Consider the following 19,379-nt stretch of genomic DNA (forward strand, 5'->3'; position numbering starts at 1 on the left):
TTCAGTAGATATGAGGCAGAGTACTGCCAGTGCCAGCCCTGGCACTGCCCACCCAGCACTGAACCAGTCAAGGACAATGCGGTTAAGTCTGTTTAAAAATAGCAGATTGAACAGACTCGCTGAAGGCCAATCTTCACTCTGTTTACAATGCCCACTGCCTCACTGCCTGCCTGGCAATGCACGGAATGTGTCTGTCTGTGTGTGTGCAGTGAGTGCACAGAGAACCAGCTTCCTTTTCAGTAGATATGAGGCAGAGTACTGCCAGTGCCAGCCCTGGCACTGCCCACCCAGCACTGAACCAGTCAAGGACAATGCGGTTAAGTCTGTTTAAAAATAGCAGATTGAACAGACTCGCTGAAGGCTAATCTTCACTCTGTTTACAATGCCCACTTCCTCACTGCCTGCCTGGCAATGCACGGAATGTGTCTGTCTGTGTGTGTGCAGTGAGTGCACAGAGAACCAGCTTCCTTTTCAGTAGATATGAGGCAGAGTACTGCCAGTGCCAGCCCTGGCACTGCCCACCCAGCACTGAACCAGTCAAGGACAATGCGGTTAAGTCTGTTTAGAAATAGCAAATTTAACAGACTCGCTGAAGGCCAATCTTCACTCTGTTTACAATGCCCACTGCCTCACTGCCTGCCTGGCAATGCACGGAATGTGTCTGTGTGTGTGCAGTGAGTGCACAGAGAACCAGCTTCCTTTTCAGTAGATATGAGGCAGAGTACTGCCAGTGCCAGCCCTGGCACTGCCCACCCAGCACTGAACCAGTCAAGGACAATGCGGTTAAGTCTGTTTAGAAATAGCAGATTGAACAGACTCGCTGAAGGCCAATCTTCACTCTGTTTACAATGCCCACTGCCTCACTGCCTGCCTGGCAATGCACGGAATGTGTCTGTCTGTGTGTGTGCAGTGAGTGCACAGAGAACCAGCTTCCTTTTCAGTAGATATAAGGCAGAGTACTGCCAGTGCCAGCCCTGGCACTGCCCACCCAGCACTGAACCAGTCAAGGACAATGCGGTTAAGTCTGTTTAGAAATAGCAAATTTAACAGACTCGCTGAAGGGCAATCTTCACTCTGTTTACAATGCCCACTGCCTCACTGCCTGCCTGGCAATGCACGGAATGTGTCTGTCTGTGTGTGTGCAGTGAGTGCACAGAGAACCAGCTTCCTTTTCAGTAGATATGAGGCAGAGTACTGCCAGTGCCAGCCCTGGCACTGCCCACCCAGCACTGAACCAGTCAAGGACAATGCGGTTAAGTCTGTTTAGAAATAGCAAATTTAACAGACTCGCTGAAGGGCAATCTTCACTCTGTTTACAATGCCCACTGCCTCACTGCCTGCCTGCCAATGCACGGAATGTGTCTGTCTGTGTGCACTGCAGTGCACATAGAACTAAAGTAGATATGAGGCAGAGTACTCCCAGCCCTGGAACTGCTGCCCAGTGCCCACCCAGCACTGAACCACTCAAGGAGAATGCTTTTAAGTCTGTTTAAAAATATCAAATATGAGGCAGAGTACTGCCAGCCCTGCCTGGCACTGCCCAGGATAAAATGTACAGACTCACTCAATAACAATGTTCTTTTTTTTTTTTTTCCCTAACAAAGAATCTGTTCTGTGTTGTCTATCAAATCTGGTTCTGTTCTGTGTTGTCTATCAAATCTGGTTCTGCTATCTTCTCTGCCTCAGCCTGCCTAAGCCCACCCTGCACGATCCCGATCCCACCTCCCCACTGAATCGCTGACAATGTCCGTCAGTCCTCGTGCTGCTGCTGCTTTTATAGTGCTGGCTCGTCAGGAAATCCTCAGAGAAGCACGGAATGACAGCACGATTCGCTGCATTCAGTGCTTCTCTGAAAAGGTGAACGCAGATTCGCTGCGTTCCGGTATCCATGCCGACCTGTCCCACCCTTTCCTGTGAGTCACTGAGACTCACAGGACAGGGTCAGACAGGTTGGCATGGTTACCGCAGGGGCGCCGCCATTTTCAGGCAATCCGGGGCTCCGAGCTCGAGTCGCAGGTAATGGCGGCGAGAAAGCGCGCGCATGGCGATTCGCCGTATCCGACATATCTATGTTCAATATGTCGGAAATCTGCTCGTTTACGCCTCATTTTTTTTAAAGTTAAAAAATAAATTTGAGTTGCGTTTTACATATGCGGTCAATCCGAATGCACATGCCTACTAAATAATAACTTTTACTATTGCAGTTATTCTAGACTGCCATCTATCAACCCAAGCTGAGTTTTCAATCACGTTAATCTTGCAGGAGAATTTACAGAAATGCTCAGTTTATGACTTACAGCTTCTGTTTTGTAGCAAGAGTGAAAATTTGTTTAGCTCATATCGTAGGCTTGACATCAGGCCAAACTTTGTTTCAGTGTTTTTGTAAGCTGTCCACTGAAAATGTTATTCACTGTTAGCTGTGCTTATCTTCGTAGCAGCCTTCGAGAAACTGTTTGCTTCATGTTATCAGGATGAAGAATGAGAATTTGAAGAGACAATTTGCCAATAACCAGGCGATGGTGAGTATGTCATATGCAGTTGAGTTATCATAGCTGTTACTTTTGTTCCAAAACCTGTACAGCAGCAAAGAACACTGGTTATTTTTAATCAGTTATTTTTAGTGAAATTTTCAGCTGTACCTAGCCACCTAGGTTTCCATCTGAAAATCTGGCTAAATCTAGCAGGTCAAAACTTGAATACCAACTTTTTCCCTGACCTATCCTCATCTCCATGGCCTCCCATTTTTATTAACTGCTTCAATTTGTGCACTTGCACATTTAATCAGTTAAATCTGAATCAGAAGGGACCAGTTTTAATTGGGCAAGGTATAACCGACTAACTCCCAAGGCTAGCTTGAACTCCACTCCTTTATGTTTGGACAGACACAGAAAGTATGCTCTCCACCAATTCCTAGAAAGACTCTTTTCAAAACTAAATGGAGTTACATTAGCACGCACAATTGGAAAAGCATGTGTTTCCTCTGGTTGTGCTAACTCTGTTCTTTGGAAATTAATTATTTATTCATTTTAGCACATTTATTTCCCACTAATCCAGAGAAAACAATGCCTACAGTGGCTTACAAAATATAAAACATTAAATAAAATAATGAAACATATTATACAATCATGACACACCAATGACAGTCCATACCAAAAGAAACATATATAACCACACAAAATCCTAAAAACAATCATGATCTTCACTGTACAATTATCTAGCACAAAATAAACTCCAAACTGCAAACAGCCCAAAATGATTCCTCCCAAACCCCAAACAGATCAAGTCTCTAAAAATGCATGAATGACCTGCTTTCCAAAGCAAAGAAGGCCAGAGTCCTAATGAAACTCCTGCAGCAAGACAATTCCATAACTTAGGACCAAATACAGAAAAATGACCTAGTCTAGGTGTTGCGCTGGAGGTTGACCCTTGGCCTGGTGCAGGATTGGTACGGCCCTCTGGTCAGGCCAAGAGAGCGCCTGCCACCAGGAAGCGGAGCACACAAGGAGACAGAGGCTAACTGGAGCTTCACCAATAACAGTCCGGGGTTTCCGCAGGTTGAGCCCTTGAGTACCCGGACTGCCTGGACTTAGGTGGGCCTCTGGTGGTTTCCCGGAGAGGTAGCAGAGGGATGTGCCCACCACGAGCAAGGGTGCACGGCTGATGCAAGGTGGATAGGCTAGACCTGAACTGGAAGCTCAGGAGACCTCAGGGAGGCAACAGTTCAGGAAGGTACTCTGTGGAAGGTACTCTGTAGGTCTAGCCAAGAGGAAGCCGCGGTTGGTTTCCAAGCAGGTTGGTCCAATGTTCACAGTAGGCCAGAAGAGAGTGTCGGAGTGAAGCGCAAGGGTCAGAGCCAGAGTACCAGTCCAGGAGAAATCAGCCAAAGCAGGAGTCAATACCAGAATCAGTACGGGCGTAGTCAAGGCAAGCGAGGGTCAGTTCCAGACGGCAGACACAAGAATGATCAGGCAGGCAGTGGTCAGTTCCAGGTGGCAGGCAAGAGAATGGTCGCGCAGGCAGTAGTCGGTTCTGGGCGGCAGGCAAGAGAATGGTCAGGCAGGCAGAGGTCAGTACCAAAGGTCAGTCCGAAGAGGTACTACCTGAGAAGGATACAGGAACACACGGAGCCACTGGGAACGGAAGACACAGGAACACGGAGACCCTGGAACAGGAGACACTGGAACAGGAAAACACTGGAACGGGAGAACACTTGGAACACGAAGGCAAACTAGTACACCAACAGTGTCAACCCGATTGCCAAGGCAGGGATCAGGGGTTTGAGCCCTGCCTTATATACAGGGCTCTTATGATGTCATCCAAATGCACCTCCCTTGGTTTTCCTGCGTTTGCCCTTTTAAAAGACTATACATCGGCCGTGCATGCGTCTAGGGGCGGGGCTGAGGTGGCCAAAGACCAGGAGCCCCATCGGGAGCTCTGCTGAGAGGCCTGCAGGGATGAGGACGCTGAAGAAGGCCATGGTGAGCGACGGGGATGTCGAAGATTGGCGGCAGCAGCCAGGTCAGCACTTGTGGAAGGCAGTACGAGGTGAGCAGGCCCGGTCGTGGCACCTACACGGCAGGGATGCACAACAGTACCCCCCCTTCTAGGCCTCCCCCTTACTGGTCTAAGTTTCTCTGGGTGGTCTCGATAGAATCCTTGAAGCAGCTCTTTATCAAAGATGTTGTGAGAGGGTTCCCAAGAGTTTTCTTCTGGGCTGAAACCCTCCCATGACAGGAGGTACTCCCAATGACCATGGTGGCATTGGACGTCAAGGACCTCCTTGACCTGCAGGGTGTTTTCAGGTTCCGCCGTATGCTGAGTAGGAGGAGGAGGCCTTTGGAAGGCCAGGACAGGACTAAAGGCTTAAGTAATGACACGTGGAATGTGTTGTGGATTCCCATGGAGGCAGGGAGTTGTAGCTGGTAAGTGACTACTCCAATGCATCTCAAGATAGGGAATGGACCGATGAATCTGGGGGCTAGCCATTGAGACGGCAGTCGTAGTTGAATGTGCTTCGTACTCAGCCAGACTTTCTGGCCTGGCCGGAACAGCGGTGCGGCCCAACGATGAACGGCTGTAAAACGTTTGGCTCACTCGGCTGCTTGGCTTAGTCTCTCTTTTACTTGGTTCCAGAGCCTGCGTATAGTTTGTGCTGTAGACTGGGCTGCAGGTGAAGGTACACTGAGTGGAACCAGCAGGGGTAGGTGTGGTTGGCGGCCAAAGACCACCGCAAATGGTGAGACATCCATAGTAGAGGCGATGTGGGTGTTATGGGATAGTTCTGCAATGGCAGAAGGTCAGCCCAGTTATCTTGCTGGTCATTGACATATGATTGCAGGAATGTTTTCAAGGAACGATTTGTCCTTTCGGCTTGGTCATTTGCTTGCAGATGATAGGCTGAGGTTAAGTTTAATGTAATATTAAACTTTTTACAAAGGGATCTCCAATATTTAGCAGCAAATTGAGGCCCCCGATCGGAGATGATTTCTTGTGGTAGTCCATGCAGATGATAGGTTGGTTAAGAAGAGCCTAGCAAGTTCTGGAGCTGAGGGGAGGTCAGGTAATGGGACAAAGTGGGCCATTTTTGAGAAGCGGTCAATTATGACCCAGATTACAGTATTTCTTTTTGATGGAGGCAGGTCCATGATAAAATCAGTTTAGAGACTTGACCAGGGTTCGGTGGGCACAGGAAGAGGTTGGAAGAGACCCCCATGGGCGGCCAGTCGGGGGTTTTTGCTGCATGCAAACTGGACAGGAGTCCACGTATTTGCAGGAGTCCTTTATCATACTAGGCCACAAATAGTGCCTTTGAAGCATCTCGAGAGTCCGGGCTCGACCGGGATGACCAGCCAGTCTAGAGTCATGAGCCCAATGGAGCACGCGCTCACAGAGTTGTGGGGGATCACCGTCTTCCCGGCTAGTACTGTGGTGGTCACTGCAATTGATATGCAAGCTGGATCGATGATGTGCCTAGGAGTCTTGGGTATATCTTCTGGCTCAACGGAGCGAGAGAGCGCATCTGCCCGGAGGTTCTTAGCTGCCGGGCAATAGCGGAGCTCAAAGTTGAAGCTTTCAAAGAACAGGACCCAGTGGGCTTGTCTGGGGTTAAGTAACTGGGCCTCCTTTAGGTGTTCTAGATTCTTGTGGTCAGTAAATATTGTGAATTTGTGTTGTGCCCCTTCCAGCCAGTGGCGCCATTCCTGGAGGGCTAGTTTCACTGCTAGGAGTTCACGGTCCCCTATAGTATAATTTTGTTCAGTGGAGGTGAATTTATGTGAGTAGAAGGAGCATGGTTCTAAAGTTCCTTTAATGGAATATTGACTCAAGTCCGCTCCTGCTCCGATGGCGGATGCGTCAACTTCGACGATGAAGAGACGGTTAGACGTAGACATGGACCAGTATAGAAGGCTTCTTTCAAGGCGTGGAAAGCTGACTGGGCCTTGGGACTCCACACTCGGAGGTCACATCCCTTCCTAGTCATGGCGGTGAGTGGAGCAGCCAGAGAGGAGTAATTAGCGATAAAGTTTCGATAGTAGTTTGTAAACCCAAGGAATCTTTGTAGGGCATGGAGACCCACTGGTTGAGGCCAATCTCAAATACCCTGGAGTTTATCGGGGTCCATGGTGAAGCCACGGTTGGAAATGATGTAGCCTAAAAATGGAAGACTGGGTTGTTCAAAAATACACTTCTCTAATTTCGCATAGAGGTGATGGTCTCTGAGACGTTGGAGGACTGTTTGGACATGGGAATGATGGGACTGAAGGTATTTGGAGAATATTATTATGTCGTCCAGATATATGACGACAAAGGAGTATAAAAAGTCCCGAAAGATCTCATTCATTAAGCGTTGAAATACTGCAGGGGTGTTGCAAAGCCCGAATGGCATTACTACGTACTCGCAGTGGTCATCTCTTGTGTTGAAGGCGGTCTTCCATATGTCTTCTGGTTGGATTCGTACAAGGTTATACATTCCTCGGAGATCCAATTTCGTGAAGATTTGTGCACCCTGCAGACGATCAAATAGTTCACTATTATGTGGCAGTGGGTAACGGTCCTTACAAGTTACTACGTTCAACCCTCTGTAGTCTATGCAAGGTCTCAAGCTGCCATCCTTATTCTTTACGAAGAAGAACCCGGCTCCTGCCGGGGAATTAGAGGTTCTAATGAATCCTTTATCCAAATTCTCCTTGATATACGCTGACATGGCTCATGTTTCAGGAAGTGAAAGGGGATAGGTTCTGCCCTTGGGAGGCATGGTTCCGGGTAATAGTTCTATGGGGCAGTTAAACTCTTGGACTGGAGGCAGGATGTCAGCGTTTTGTTTGGAGAACACATCTTTGCATTCCGAGTATGGCGCAGGTAACCCAGGAAGGGTTGTAGAGTTTAGAACGGTCACAGATGGAGACACTTGCCATAAACAGCGATTTTGACATTGAGAGCCCCACTGAGTTAGTTGCAGGGATTGCCAGTCGAAGTGGGGTGGATGTAACTGGAGCCAGGGAAGTCCAAGGACTACGGGGTGTGTGGACAGTTTCAGGATAAGGAGAGAGATTTCCTCATCATGGAGGTTTCCTACAGTGAGGCGAATGGTCGTGGTACGGTGTGTGATACGTCCGGGAAGATGCTCTCCCAAGATCAAGGCTATATGGAGCAGTACTTCCAGTGGTTGGGCCAGTATCTGGAGAAGCTTGACTATATCTTCCAAAATAAAATTTCCACTCACCCCGGTGTCCACGAGGGCGGTGGTAGCGAAAGAACGTGTTCCCCCAGGAGGGAGATAGGGAGCAATAATTGAGGGACAGAAACAGTAGCGCCCAAGCTTGGGACCCCGCTGGGCTCAGGCTTTGGAGTTTCCCAGACACACAGGGCAAGTCTGAAGAAGATGTCCAGAAACGCCGCAATATAAGCAGAGACCTGCTTTTCTGCATCATAAACGTTCCTCTGGAGTGAAGCAACCTCGGTTGATTTTCATGGGCTCCTCAGGTGGCTGAGGAGCTGGTAAGGCCTTCAACGGAGGACTCACTGCATGTGATGGTCGTGGGGTAGGAAATCGGAGGATCCTTTCGTCCTGATGTCGTCGTCGGAGATGGTAGTCAATTCTACCGACCAGGTAGATCAGGTCTTCCAGAGATACGGGGATCTTGCGAGTGGCCAGTTCATCCTTAAGGGCCGGAGGCAGTCCCTCAAGGTAGAGTGCCCTTAAGCAGTCTTCTTGCCAACCTAACTCGATAGCTAGTGTTCTGAACTCCACTGTATATTCAGCGAGCAAGTGCAAGCCTTAACAGAGGTGGAGTAGGTGGTGGCCAGCGACCGCCTGTTGGCCTGGGTCCTCGAAGGTATGTCAGAAGACAGAGATGAATTGAGGGAGCTGGCGAAGGATGGCATAGGAACACTCCAAAAGTGGGGAAGCCCATGCCAGGGCATTCCCCTGAGGCGCAAAAGGATGAATGTGATCTTAGTTGCTTCGTCAGGAAACAGCGAGGGTTGCAGGGAAAACTGCATATAACATTGATTTATGAAGCCTCGACAAAGGCGCGGTTCCCCATTAAAATGGGGTGGACCAGGAGGGCCAGCGGTGCCCATAAGGGTAAGGTGGGGGTAAGACCCCCTGAGTTGGCCATGATAGATTCCTCCAATTGGGAACGTATCTTCTCCACAGAAGAAGCCAATACTTCCAGGATCCGTTGTTGCTCTCGGACAGTGACTCCACCGAGTTGATGGCCTTGGCAACCTGTTGCGCTGGAGGTGGACCCTTGACCTGGTGCAGGATTGGTACGGCCCTCTGGTCAGACCCAGAGAGCGCCTGCTACCAGGAGGCGGAGCACACAAGGAGACAGAGGCTAACTGGAGCTTCATCAAAAACAGTCCGGGGTTTCCACAGGTTGAGCCCTTGGGTACCCGGACTGCCTGGACTTAGGTGGGCCTCTGGTGGTCTCCCAGAGAGGTAGTGGAGGAGTGTGCCCACCATGAGCAAGGGTGCGCGGCTGATGCAGGGTGGATGGGCCTGACACAAACTGGAAGCTCTGGAAACCTCAGGGAGGCAACAGTTCAGGAAGGTACTCCGGGTGAGACAGGCAGCGCCTGTGGGTCTAGCCAAGAGGAAGCCACGGTTGGATTTCAAGCAGGTTGGTCCAATGGTCACAGTAGACCAGAAGAGAGTGTCCAAATGAAGCGAAAGGTCAGAGCCAGAGTATTAGTCCAGGAGAAGTCAGCCAAAGCAGAGGTTAATATCAGAATCAGTCCGGGTGAGGTCAAGGCAAGCGAGGGTCGGTTCCAGGCGGCAGACATGAGAATGGTCAGGTAGGCAGTGGTCAGTTCCAGGCAGCAGGCAAGAGAATGGTCAGGCAGGCAGAGGTCAGTACCAAAAGTCAGTCTGAAAAGGAACTACCTGAGAAGGATACAGGAACACACGGAGCCACTGGCAATGGAAGACACAGGAACACGGAGACGCTGGAACAGGAGAACACTTGGAACATGAAGGCAAACTAGTACACCAACGGTGTTGACCCAATTGCCAAGGCAGGGATCTGGGGTTTGAGCTCTGCCTTATATACAGGGCTCTTGTGATGTCATCCAAATGCACCTCCCTCGATTTTCCCGCGCTTGCCCTTTAAAAGACTGTTCGTCGGCCACGCATGTGCCTAGGGGCAGGGCCGAGGCAGCCGAAGATGCGGAATCCCGTCGGGAGCTCTGCTGCAAGGCCTGCAGGAACGAGGATGCTGAAGAAGGCTGTGGTGAGCGACGGGGACGTCGGGGATTGGTGGCAGCAGCCAGGCTAGCACTTGTGGAAGGCAGCATGAGGTGAGCAGGCCCGGCCGTGGCACCTACGCGGCCAGGATGCACAACCCTAGGTTACCTGCAAATTTGCCTTTCTAAGGGAAGGCAAATAGTGTCTATCTGAGCTTGAAGATCAGGTCAATTCATAAGAAGGCAGAATTGAATGCAGATATCTTGCAGTTTTCCCCCAGTACTTTAAAATCATCACTAAAATTAATTCTCTACCCGACTGGGAGCCAATGAAATTTCTCTAAAATCAAAGGAAAACAGTCCTGGTAACTATGCCAGAAGATGACACAACTGTTGCATTCTGAATAATCTGCAGAACAGAAGTCAAAGAAGCAGACAGACCCAGATATACAGATTACAATAGTCCAACCCTAGACAACACCTTCAATTGCATGACTAATGTAAAATATCTAAACTCCAAAAATGACTTCAATCTACGCACTAGGTGCACCCTTAAAAAAAACCAACATCATTTTAGCTACAGTTCTCATTTGGTTTTCATAGACAGCCCAGAATCCAATAATGCCCTTAAAACCCTTACTCCCTGTGATATTTGTATCGGCAGGCAACCCACAGGCTCAACCTTCCAAGAATGAATAATCAATAATGCCTCCATTTTCTTTCAATTAAGGGAGAACTTATGAGAAAACCACTGACCCACTGCCCATAAACAATTAGACATAGTCCCCAATGTAATAGACAATCATGGTAAAAATAGTTGGATGTCATCTTCATAAAGCCTAAAATCCCTTATAACCCACCTAATAAATTTCTTCTCAGAGAAATGTCATTCTTTTTCTATTTGTACCCCACCTTTTTCTAGCATAGGATTCAAACTATGAATGCACTCCAAAAAAATAAATAGAAATTACAAGGTGCAGTTTGTATCATATGTAATGTAGAAATAAAACAAGTCAGAGTTGATACTTTTTTTATTGGATGAACCTAAGTGGAAGCAGAGTGAGCTAGTCTCGCGCTGCGCCTATAACTGGAGGCAAGAGAGAGTGGAACTGTGAAGTGGGGGGGAGGGGATAGAAGCAGGGTGAGGAGAAGGATAGGTCAACCTATGGGATAGGAGTAATTCAAAAGCTATGGAGATGAGAAATTATGGGATGGTGGGGGCTGCGTGACCGTTAGGCACGCAGTGAGTGAGGAGCGGCAGAGGCAACAAGTTGAGCTTTCCCGCCCGCCCTCCCATTTTGTAATTGACAATGTTATGTTAAATAAAGGATGTGCATTTGTCGCAGTGGGCGGAAAACCCGAGCCCAGATAATGTTATCGCATTTGATTGTTTAGTTAAAATCCGAAAAAGAGGGGAATCTCGTGCAGCGCGGGGGGGCTGTTGCACAAGATGGACAATGAGCAAGAGGGGGGCCGATGCTCAGAGGTTACGGCACCTGGAGCTCTACCACTGGAAGAGGTGGGGAGCCCGATAGGTGGCAAAATAGGGGGGGGGGGGGGGAATGTTGTATTGTGTTAAATTGTTGAGGGCTCGGGTCTTATAATTAAACTGCGACCTTTTATTACCCAATCTAAGTTGTCTGTGTATTTGTGGGAAGGTAAATGCGAAGAACGAGGGAGGAAGTAAAGGGAGTGAGGGGGGGGGGGGGTGGAGGAGGGAATTTAGTGAGCGAGTCTTGCATCTCTCAGTTATAGGAATGTGCATTCTTTTAAAACAAATTACAAACATGAACAAAAAATGGCCTTCAGGTATTTTCAGTTCATTGTTTGTACATGGCCTCCTCAGCGCGCTGGGACCTCCATGTACCTTTCTGCAGCTTCCCAGGGGCCTCCCTGGGTTTCTCCAAACCCTTTCCCAGCCCAGAAAATAACTCCTGGAGTTGTGGACCTCCCCAGCTCACACTTATCCCCTTCTGTAGGATCCTGAATAGAGAAAGGGGTGATGCCCACTCTGGGCCATCCAAGAAACCAGCACCATAGCAACATCAAAATGGTGCAGGTCCCAGTGCCAGCCAGCACCATTTTGTTGTATAGCCATAGCCATATGTTTATAGGGCTGTACAACAAAATGGTGTCAGTCAGCCTAAAGACCGGCGCCATTTAGATATCACTATAGTGCTGGTCACAGCGCTGACTGGAACCATTTTCCAAAGGAAAAACTCAAGCCTCTTCCCACTGTGAAATGGGTAGAAATTTAATCCCAATTCACATACCTCTCCTGTAGTCTTCATAAATATTTTATGTTTCTTTCTGGAAGCACTGATTGGGCACTCTCCTCCCAAGTGTAAGACACTAGGGTCATCAGAAAAATACTTTTGAATGATACCTTCAATGCTTTCACTCCAGATATGGATCGGAATCCATTTCTCCTCATTGAAATGATGATACAACTACTCCTTAAGTAATTTCTAGATCAAAGACTCCACATCCATAGAAACACAATTATAAGAAGACTCTAGGCCCTTGGGTTGTCAGCTGACAAAAACACAGACAAAATATTACTTAAAAAAAGGAAACTCAGTAAGAGACAGGGAGGGTAGGAAAACTTCCTTCTCAAAAAGTAATCAAAAAAATTTGGATAAATAAAGAAGGGCAAGGTACTCTGCTCCAAGTCTCTTTACCCAGGCTTCTGTGAAGAAAACCCTTCAGAGTCCTTATTCCCTGGAAAAAATAAAAAATGGGAACTGTATGAGCAGGGCAGAACCACAACAGGGCAACTCAAGAAAATGAATCTAAGCATATAAAAGCAAGCCACAAAAGAAATCTACACCCTAAAGATGGTGGCAGGGGTTTATATATTGCTAAAGTCCACCATCTGCTCCTCCAGAATGGGGGAGTCACACTCAAGACCCCTTTGGTCTGACCCAGTATGGGGAATCTTACAATATTTATTTATTTATGTATTTAACTGTGGGAAATATGCGCTTGCCAGCAAGCCATTTCAGGGTTTAAACACTAACTTCCCTTCTCCCTGACATTTGCCTGAATAAAAGCATCACTTGTGCTTAAGTCTCTGCCTAGGAGAGGATACCTGACTTCATGTATTTCTCTGGCCTATAATTAATCCTGTTAGCCTGAAAGAAGGGCTGGGTTTTCCCTAGTCAGAGGCAGGACAAAGTCAGGAGGTATAGATTTCAGCAGCCAATGATATGATCCGTGCACACCCCCTGAGCCAAAGCCAATGGTGTAATGACTCTTCTGTTGCTATGGGAAAGTAGCCAATCATGTAATGACACATCATCTGCCTTTGTATGAATGTACAATAAAAGGAAGAGGCTTGTGAGGGCAAACCCTCTTTGCCTCTTTGCCTTCTCTCTGCCTGCCTGCCATGAAAGCTGTCTGATGCCTCTTCATTACTCCTATATCTGGTGACCCTTGCGACGTGATGATAAACCCCATGCTTATTTCGGCTGGTCATAGCTTAAAGGTACGTACCGTTCAACAGATCTGCTAATCGTAAGTATATTAAAGTACTTTTTAGTATATTTAAGTATTTTTTAGCAAGTTTGTTCCCCACACTCGTAAGCATGGGCAATGATTTGACTATACAGCAGAGGCTACATGCCAGGAAGCTGCAGCAAATCATCAATAATCATTATTTCATCACCAGAAGAAAAATAGTGCAAGTCAGCCTGGGGGACTTAGAAAAATTAATAAGTGAAATAGCTTGCCGTTGCCCTTGGTATTCCATGGAGTCTGGAACTCTAAATACCCAGAATTGGATTTCAATCGGCAATTATCTTCATACGGCTCCCAGAGCTCCCATAAAGCAAAGATTAATTTGGCAAAAATGTACGGAGGCCATCGAACATATAGAAAAAAAAGGTTTAAAAACAGCAGTTTCAAACCATGTGCTTTTAGAAGCAGGCAGACATACCTTTCCCCCATCTTCTCAGTCTTCCTCAGAGCCAGCAAATTCTTTGTATCAGCTACCCACACCCAAGCCCATTCACACCTCTTCAGAAAAGCAACCCTTGAGAACAATAGAGCCACCACCTGGCCTGGGTGGGGCGATTAGCATTGAATTTCAGCAGAAACTGCAGAAAGAAAACCTTACAGAAACAGAATTATTAGAAGGACTTCAAGCCTTCCCCATCACAGAAAAGAACCATGAACAAAGGGGGACAGAAAATGAAATAGAACATCTGGGGACACACACTCACATGGCTCCTGTGGCTTCCTCTGCATCCACCTCAGAGAAAAGACCCCAGGAAATAGAAAACACTGAGGTCAGAAAAACTAGCCTTCCTCCATCTTGCCTGCAACCCCCTTCCCCCACTAACCACTCCCTGAACATTCATTTGCCATTGCCTGAGACAGTCATTAATTCTGCATCATCAATTTGTGCAGGTAAATTACCATCTCAAACCACTGCTCCCGGTAACAATTTATGTGCAGCGGTCAGCATGGGATTCCACCTTGAACATGGAAATCTCACAAGGGAGGAATTATTGAAAGGGATTCAAGCCTTTCCCATTACAGAAAGAAACAAAGAACTAGGTGTGGCAGCAATAGAGTTGAGTGCAGCCCGGAATGCCATGAGCAGTGGCTTTGCCCCCAGGTCTTCAAAGAAATCAGCGTGTAAGACCTTGGGCCAGGCAGCTGCACTCCTGTGTTACAAGCAAAGAAAATATCAATATGAAAAAAAGGATTTAATTAGACTCCTGCGTTACAAGCAAAGAAAATATCACTATGAAAAAATTGATTTAATTATACACTTCAATGACCTCTTGCAGACCAGATTAGGCAAAGTAACTGTGCAGACAGTACAAATTTGGAAAAAATGGTTTCTCCTGGTCTTCGATGTTCAGTTGCAGAGGGACTGCATGCTTAAGGAGTAGTTTCTATTTGAAATTCAGTTAAAAAAAAATCTGCATACTTTGAGAGTATTTTCCCCCACAAAGTGAATGCTGAACCTTATGTTACAAACTGTACTGAAATTTGAATAATATACTGTATAAATTACATGTGAAAGTTTCCCTTTTGCAAAGTTTATTTGGCTCACATTTAAAATGACTCCATTTCTCTGAGATTTAAGTTTACAGTTTGAATTGCCAGCACACAGAACTTGTATTCTTACTGTGATTATCCCTAAAGTGAATTGAAGAGGTGTCTGTCTGCAAAGAATCAGCCAGCCATTGTCTGTGGTCGATGTTATCTAATTTGTTAAACAAAGCTATCTTTCAGTTCCTATTGACTGAAGGATTAACTCCTTGGGTGCAGTTCTTTTCTTTTGAAAAACACTGCTCCTCCCCCCCTTTTCTGTAACTCTTGCTATCCACTCATGGGGGAGGGAGGGAGAACTTTTGAAAAGAAAGAAAAAAACCTGGACTTAGTCCTGCAATTTCTCTCTCTACTTTCTATATGTCTTTAATCTTTTAATACTTTCAAACTTTAGCATGCAGCAGACAGAGCTGAGCAAACAGCGTGTTTAATTTCCTATTCTAATAATTATAAGAAGAAATTCTATTCTGATATTCCACATTGAATTTAAGCTCAGAGTATTATTGATTGCAACCTGGAACAATAGTTGCAATCTATAAAGTAATGATGGGGTCTCCACTAGGAGGCGCTATGTTATTCTACAAGTTATATTATATTATTGTTTTAATAATTCTGTTGTATAATAGTTTTTATTTTTCAGGCCTACAGACCTTCTGTATTAAGGACACTTCAGTTTTATTTTCTTTTTCACAAAATTTATACAGAATTCTGAACCTTAAAATTTTTACTGATAGAGGTTGCTACATCTAAAGCAATCCCTCCCAAGCCTTTTCTTGCAAATCCAAATTGATTTTATTAAATTGAATAATAGAATTGATTTCTTCAAGGTTAAAAATGTAAGAATTTCACTTTAATCCTTACCTTAGTAATTTTTTGCTGTATGCCAGTTTTTAATATTTTCCAGATTGACGCTGCCATGAAGAGATGTGAAGATGAACACTTTGCAGTTTATTTTAACATTTTTCTAACACCTTTTCACTTTTGACTTTTGATCCTTGATCTAATTTTGTTTTTGATAACTTTTTGATAAGATTTTTAGCTCAAATTATGTGTTATCTGTTGTCTGCCCAGATGCCAAGAAGACTATGAAAGAAATATTTGCAGGATGGATGAATATGTGTCAGTTTTGTGTAAATTAATATTTGCAAGATGAATGAATATCTGTCAGTCTTGTGTAACATATGTTTAATGTAATGTCTAATATACTTGTCATTTCTGATTCAGCTTACTACAAATGACTTTTCCTTTAAACGATTAATTTACATTTATTGCTATTTTACTGAATGAAAATTGATCACTGCATAAAAACGTTCTTGATAATGGGGTTACGTTCTGAAAACTAAAAATGGCCCTGCTTATTGCAGCCATTCCTTTGCATGAATTTTGTCAATAATTGAACATTAAATACTTATTTGGCATCCCCTACAACACCACAGGGCAAGCCATTGTGGAGAGAGCCAACCATACGCTTAAGAGCTCTGGACCAAACAAAAAGAAAAAGGGGGGATTGCCCCTGGATTTTCCCCTAAACAGGATTGGCTGAACAAAGTATTGTTTACTTTAAATCATCTAAACATATCAGGTTCACATAAGAACACAGCCATGAGTAATCATTATGGGACTAGGGTTAGTCACCCACAGCCATCAGTTTTGTATAGAATATTCAATGTCTGGTACGGTCCCGTTCCCTTAAAATGGGGAACGAGGATATGTTTCTCTGCTTGCTTCCACAGGTCCAATCAAGCTGTGGAACGATGGAAAGGTGTCCAGGTCTACAGGACCCGATCCCCAACTTCTCCCTGAGCCTCCACAGCCCTCAGAAGGACAGAGACCGGACTCCTCGCAAAAAGCAGCACCACATGACCTGGGGACAGATCAAGGCCCTATCCAACCAATCTGCACAACTCTTAGAACAGCAAGGCCTTGAGAAAACTCCAGAGAACTTATTAGCCGCTTTTTCTTGCCTGAATGCCAACTCATTAACAATTGTGTTCTGCATCCTCCTCCTTTGCCTTATTTCTCCAGCTATGGCGATTTCAGAACAAGGACTCTGACAGGACAACATGTACATCCTCTGCACAGAACTTTTCACACCTGTTGAATCGAACAGACTGTTGGATCTGCACACACATGCCAACCCAAGCCTGCGGAGAACTACTGATGCATGCTGTACCATTTAACCTTACAGTATGGACTAATTATCCTTTACAGAGAGGTTTTCATTAACTCTCCAGTTAATACTACCATACTACACATTGGTAGCTGTATTCAAGAGACTGCCGCTCTTTGTTGGGACTAATGATGCATATGATACAGGGGATGGGAAAGGGAATTCAGGTGGGAAATATCCATATTGTAACTGAACCTTTGTATTAATCACTGAACACTTACATTATTATACCACATATGTATGCAATTGGCAGATTTCAGGATGTGCAGTGGGAGACCCAAGCAAGTACAGAGAGTATAGAGGGGATGAAGGATTTACCTTTTGTAGTTATATAGCCCAAATGATAACCAATGACATGTCCACTAATCTGTTAGGAAACATATGGATGTTATGTGGGCGTAGAGCATATATGTACATTTCCCCAAGATGGAAAGACAGATGCAGTTTAGGCTACATCCTCCCCTCATACTATGCAGTCAAAAATTTACCCAAAGCAAGGCTCCGTAAAAAAAGGGAGGCGATAAATAATCCCATAGAAAAGTATAAAGAAACTCAGATAGCTAGAAGCCTGTTTCCCCCAATGGGGACAGCTATGAATTACAGAGACTTACACGTCCTAGCTAACTGGACGACTGCCCTATTTAATCAGACAGTCCATGCATTAAAACTACTCACAACAGAAGTTTCTCAGATTAGAGAAGTAGCATTCAGAACAGCTATATCTTAGAAACCATCTTAGCCTTAAAGGGTGGTGTTTGTGCATTAATTGGATCTCATTGCTGTGTGTACATATCAGACTATAAAGCAAACCTCACACATACCATAGAGCAGATAGAAACCATGGTTGCTGATGCACCACTTTCAGACAGAATACCAAACTCTCCATGGGACTGGCTATGGTCCTGGCTCCCTGATATTTCTGGTCTCAAAAGGGTGATTTCTATTATAATTACTGTAATTATCTTAATTATTTGCCTGTGATGCTGTATTCAGTGCATACCCAACCTCATATCCATATTGAAACCTTGCTCTCAGCCCGAATACAAAGATGTCTTGTAAGATGCCTAATAGGGAATCACGAGCCCTGCAGCGTTGGCACACCACCTGCACCAGCTCTGGGTGATATGGAGATTCAGAAGCTCATCGGCAGCTGGCACACCACGCCGAATCAGCTTTCTTCTCTCCATAATCCCTCTTCCCCTATTTCCAGCCCATACCAAGACATAACAGATTTCAGTAAGGGTCTAAAGCTTTACTGAGCTGCCTAAACAAAAACAGAAAGGGTGAGATGTGGGAAATATGCGCTTGCCAGCAAGCCATTTCAGGGTTTAAACACTAACTTCCCTTCTCCCTGACATTTGCCTGAATAAAAGCATCACTTGTGCTTAAGTCTCTGCCTAGGAGAGGATACCTGACTTCATGTATTTCTCTGGCCTATAATTAATCCTGTTAGCCTGAAAGAAGGGCTGGGTTTTCCCTAGTCAGAGGCAGGACAAAGTCAGGAGGTATAGATTTCAGCAGCCAATGATATGATCCGTGCACACCCCCTGAGCCAAAGCCAATGGTGTAATGACTCTTCTGTTGCTATGGGAAAGTAGCCAATCATGTAATGACACATCATCTGCCTTTGTATGAATGTACAATAAAAGGAAGAGGCTTGTGAGGGCAAACCCTCTTTGCCTCTTTGCCTTCTCTCTGCCTGCCTGCCATGAAAGCTGTCTGATGCCTCTTCATTACTGCTATATTTAACACTTTTTTATACCGACCTTCATAGTAATAACCATATCGGATCGGTTTACATAGAACAAGGGTATAACTGAAGCAATAACTAAAGTAATTAACAATAGAGGTGAATAAGGCAAAGTTACATTTAACAAGGAGTAGAAACTTGGAAGCTTAAATAGCTGGAAGAAGGTAAAGGCAGGAAGTAATTGTAACATAATACAATAAAGAATATGGGTTAAAGCTTAAGGTGCTTTAACCTGGAAGTGCCAGAGTCCATCGTTCGAGAGGATAAAAGACCATTGGACCAGGTGAGAAAAATGGCGACTAGTGATTGTCTGGAGGATCAGAGAAGGCTTGGTGAAAGAGCCACGTCTTAAGTTTTTTCCTGAAAGTTAAGAGGCAGGGTTCCAATCTGAGGCTTGAGGGGATGTTATTCCAAATAGATGGTCCTGCTATTGAAAACGCTCGGTCTTTGGTCGAGGAAAGGCGTGTGGCTTTAGTTGGGGGGAAATTCAGAGTACCTTTGTGAATATCTCTAATTGGTCTGTTGGAGGAGTGTAGTTTGAAGGGGATTTTGAGGTCGAGTTGGAGTTGATGATGGATGGATTTGTGTATTAGGGTGATTGATTTGTAAAGGATTCTAAAATTCACTGGTAACCAATGTAGGTTTCTGAGGATGGGTGAAATGTGATCTCCACGGCTGGTGTTGGTCAGTAATCTCGCTGCGGCATTT

This window comes from Rhinatrema bivittatum, chromosome 6, assembly GCF_901001135.1.
Source record: "Rhinatrema bivittatum chromosome 6, aRhiBiv1.1, whole genome shotgun sequence".
NCBI lineage: Eukaryota > Metazoa > Chordata > Amphibia > Gymnophiona > Rhinatrematidae > Rhinatrema > Rhinatrema bivittatum.